Below are 5,372 nucleotides of genomic sequence, written 5' to 3' on the forward strand. Positions count from 1 at the left end.
ATATATATATATATATATATATATATATATATATATATAAATCATGTATAATAAAAAATTTTAAAATTTTTATTATTTTTTATAAGTTTCCAGTAATAAACTATGTATAGTAAAAAAATTTAAAATTTTTATTATATTTTAAAACGTTTATAAAGCCTTTTGTAAATATATAAATGAAAACATTAAAAATAGAAATGATTTGAAAAGATTTTTGATGTATTATTTTTTTTTAAGGTCCGAGGATGAACCCCGCCCCGCAGCCTGTCTTCGACGTAGTTCGGTGAGCAGTTCCCGTGCATCGGGATTGTCTCATGAACAAAACTCGGTTCCCGCATATATTCCCGCTCCAGCTCCCGCTGCCCCTCCCGATGCTGCTCAACAGGATCCGGGGGTCATGCCAGTTGAACTATTGGTTCAACAATCAGGTCGAGAGCATCTCCCGGTTCTCCAACCCAACCCACGACGAGGACATAGCACTTGGTTAGTATTTTTTTTATTTGTAGCATTATGTTTTTTTCCATTAATTAACTTGCTAACTTGTATTTTTTTTAAAGGTTCACCAAGTCGAAAAATGGCATTAGCAGGAGCATCAACCAGATGATGTACTCCATGCTCCGTTTTGGATATTCAAAGTGGAGTGTGATCCCTTCCGACGAACGAGAGTTGTGGTTTCGTCAGTTTGCGGTATAGTAACTCTTCATTTTTTTAAAGTTTTTACATTTTTTAAATATATTTACTTATTAAATATGTTTGTTTTGTAGCAAGAGTACAACTGGCACTCCGATCTCACGGAAACAGTCCGTAAGAAATTCAACGAAAAGGCCCTGGACTCTTATACGAAGCAGATAAACGCGTGGAAGACAGTTTGGCAGAAGAACAAGAGGCCACGGTTCATCAACGGGACGGTGTGGGAGCAGTTGATAGCTCATTGGGAGAAGGAAAAAACTATAGAGACGTCTTCTAGGAACTCCAAGAACCGGAAGAGCGATCGTGGCGGGAAAGGTATGTATGTGCACAACCTCGGCGCTTGCTCTATGTCTACTAAGGAGGATGAACTTGTAAGTTTTTTATTATTATTTATCTTTATATTTTTTAAATAAATATTTTATATATTCCTTGGCTAATAATGGCGATTTTTTTAGATCGAAGCAAATGACGGTAATCCCGTTGATCGTCTCCAACTCATTAAGGTGACTCACACTAAAAAGACGACGGGTCAAATTCAGGACCCCGTGATCAAAGATGTCGTTGATTTGGTGGAAGCTGAAATAGTATCTCAATCTCAGCCTCTCTCTGATGACGGCGATTCTACGGGAGCTTCAACCAAATTGTCTCTATTGCAAATAAATGAGATGGTTGAAAAGGTAATTTTTTTTATTAATATATTTTTTTTATAATGTCGATTACTAACTTGTCCCTATTTACTAACTTTAAATATTTTTGTAGGCGGTTCCTAAAAGGAAAGGAGGCCGTTTAGTTGGGTTGGCCCGCCGTGCTTCTTCGTATCCGACATCTTCTTCGCAAGCTCCGTATGCCGATCCCATGATTCTCGAGGAGCTACATGACAAAGATGAACGGATTGGGGCATTGGAGGAGCAGAACACCACTATCCTTTCTGAGAATGCCACTATCCGTTCGGAGAATGCCACTATCCTTGTTGAGTTGGCATCCCAAAAGAAGTTCAACACCGAGATAATGCAGAAGCTAGATCGTTTGATGTCTTCGAGTTCTTCTTAGTTTTTTTCGGCTTTTTAAAAATTTCTGAATGTTTTTTTTTTCTATTTCGGTTTGTATGAATTTTAAACTTTCTGAATGTTTTTTTTCTATTTCGGTTTGTATGAATTTAAATTCTATAATATTATTAGTTTTAAATTTCAGATTTTTTTAATTTATTAATTAATTTTTAATATAAAAAAATATAAAAATGCAAAATTAATTCGTTTTTAAAATTGGTATATTCCGACAAATTCTGGGCGTCAGAATATACCGACGGACAACGGTTCCTCAGAATATACCGACGAACCAACATCCGTCGGAATATACCGACGAACCAATATCTGTCGGAAATTTCCGTTCCGACGAACCAATATCCGTCGATATATTCCGACGAACCAATGTCCGTCGGTATATTCCGACGCCAAGGATTCGTCGAAATTACCGAGGAATCCACTCCGTCGGAATTGTCCGAGGAACGTTCTCCGTCGGTATATAGTTTTTCCGATGAACTCTGGTCTCGTGTGTCCGCATCGTAATATCGTCGGAAGTTCATCAGAATGACGTTTCTCGGTATTCGTCAGAAAGTCGTCGGAAGTTCTGACGATATTCCAACGAATTTTTTTTTTTCGACAAAGCGATACCGACGGATATGTTCGTCAGAAATTCGTCGGAATCGGTCTATTCCGACGAATTTCTGACGATTTCGGCCATCAGAATCCCCCTGTTTTCTTGTAGTGAAAGAAGATTAACCTATCTCATCTTACCATATACTGTATTGGCTAAAACAAGCAGATGTCAGAAAAAAGATAAAAAGATAAAATATGAGACAAAACAGTCCTCGGAACTAGAGATGGCAATTGGGATCACCCGCAACCCATTTGTCCCGCCCCGCCACGGTACCATTTTCAGTTGGGTCTTTGCGGGTCGTACGGCCGCGGGACGCGGGCCCTGAACCCTATGACCAATCCCGACCCGCACTATAGCAGCGGTTATGCGGGTCGGCCCGTGGGCCCTATCTTCAAAGCTTGACCAATCATGTGAACCTGCAAGAAAAAGAGATTCTCATTTCTTACAAGCATACGACACTATCCATAATGTAATCAAAATCAAAGATATGACAAACAAACAGATAACCCTTAAGTTATGTTTAATTAGTCATCAGGCATCACTTTCATTAGTCTCGTTTTGAGTTTTAGACAATGTTCGGACTGAAGTTTTAGACATTGTTCACTTACATTTTTTCCATCATCAAACGAAACATGGTAGTATGATTTGTACCTGTTCACTTGCTGTTGTTTTGAAGCAACTCCTCCTTTGTCTACAGGTTTCCTTTTCCTTATGTTGTTGTGACGTTCTAGCTTTCTCCAACAGCTGCGTTTTCCCTCGTCAAAGTCCGGGAGCACATGGAACCTGCCATATGGTTTACACATTCTAAGGATGGTAACAAGACCGATAAGACCAAAAAAGTCTCCCATAAACAATACTAACTAGCTATTAGATAGTTGATAAAAGTGAATTGGTTCAGCTCAGCTTATGCAGAACAAAGAGAGTTGTTTAATAATTTATGTATAATTTCTGGAACCAACAATCTCTCCGCAAGTCACCCAATTTCCTAATGATAGCTTTAATAGTTTCTAAAACTACCACAAAGACATCATAAATCAATCTAGATCTTGAAGATATCGTGCTGAAAATCAACTTTCATGAAGATAGTTATTAACTTATGTTTGTTACGTGTGCAGCGTTTGTAATTAGCACTTACGTTCATTAGTCATTACTCATTACTTAATTAGTCTCGTTTTGTTTCTAAGACACAACATCAATGAGTACATAAGTAACTTCAGTTCTTTAAAGATGTGAATTGGCACCAATAATTCAACATGTAAAGGTAAAGTGCACGGATATTCATAAGTTCATAACCAAATTCAAATAAAACGAAACACCAAATCAGTACCACATCCATGCAATAAATTCTTTCTCTAAAGAAATTGTTCGTGATTTGTGGCTCAAAAGGAAAGAAAGAAGATGATGCCGAGAAGAAGACACTTACTTGATCAAATGATACGATGAGTACCATGCATGGAGAAGTTATTGTCGAGAATCGAAGTTGCTGTGGTGGATTGAAGAAGAAGATACGCCGGAAGAGATCGTCTTTGAATTCATCAGTTCTCTCTGTTTCTTTGCCAGTGGGAGCTCGAAGAGAAAAGATGACAAAGTGGGTGCGGATCCCGCGTGTCCCGCGGTACAACACGATCCCATCCCGCTTCCGGCCCAAACCCGCACAAGCTCAGCCCGCGAGGCCCGCTAAAAAATGGGCCTAGTTATGTAGTGACCAATCCCGACCCACAGCAGATCTTAATGGTCCGGTCCCGTGGGCAAGCTCCTAAATTGCCATCTCTACTCGGAACACAAAGGATCACGATAAAGCACCAACGCAAAAAAAACAAAAAAAGCGGGTCAGAGAAAGAATAATCATCGAAAGAACAAAGTCATCACGAAACAAAAAGATGCATGTCTAAAGCACTGGAAGCACAACCACCAGCTAAGAGATAAGAAGCACCTCACAAACTAAACAAGCACATACAAGGCTCATGCCAGCGAAGAACCACAAAAATCTAAATAAAAGAAACCAGAGCTTCAAAAGACTAACTCCGCACACCTACACCAAGAGATGCATGAAAAGAAAATAAACAACCTGGGGGAAAATGGTAGCCAACCACCGAGAAACCAAAGCTTAAGCTTGAGACCATAAACAACCTTCCAAGCACACAAAGCATATACAGAGAAAAACACTATCCAAACCTTGAGTAAAAAATATGGCGAAAGGGAGAGCTACAAGAGAAGTGATCAGCAATGAAAGGTGCAATGAGATAAGAGAATAAAGAGATAAAAATGACAAAATGAAATAAGCAAACCGTGGAGCCATCCCCGAGCTATGAAAAAGAGCATAAAAGTCAGATCACCAAAAACTAGATTTTGAAAACCAAGACGAGGAGAGACTATTGACGACAAACCAGCGACGAGGAAAATAACATCAATGACAACTAAACTCTGACCCAACCCAACGAGATGTAGTTTCTAACCTTATCCAAAACCTAAAGAAAAAGAAGACCAATATTGACTGAAATAACATACAACACCGTAAGAAACAAACGCACATCGTGGAGAAAATATGCATGATCTATAAAAAATACAAGATAATCTCATAAAAAAAAAGGTGAGTAAAACAAGAGCACGAAGGTGAGTCTTTTCCCAGTGATAGTGAGAAACACCGCACACCGAAGAGGTAAACAAAATACGTGATGGCTCAAGGTCAAAAGATGGGGGAGAGTGCAAAAAACACCTAAATGGAGTAATGTGAAAAATGTGAAAAATTAAAATATAATTTTGATGCCGTTAATCTTAGAATCAACAAATGCCTAAAAATAAAGTTATTGAAATTCAATATATTTTACATCAAAAACGCACTTCACCACTAATAAGTAGTATTATGCATACAACAGACAAACACATAATATATTAACTTATTATCTACTACTACGTAACATAATAAAACATAAAAATATGCTCTTCACAAATAAATATTGACCACATAATCACATCATCAGAAAATCATATTTAAGAACAATAAAACAATATTCCGCGCGAAGCGCGGA

The sequence above is a fragment of the Brassica napus genome, chromosome C3, assembly GCF_020379485.1.
Source record: "Brassica napus cultivar Da-Ae chromosome C3, Da-Ae, whole genome shotgun sequence".
Lineage (NCBI taxonomy): Eukaryota > Viridiplantae > Streptophyta > Magnoliopsida > Brassicales > Brassicaceae > Brassica > Brassica napus.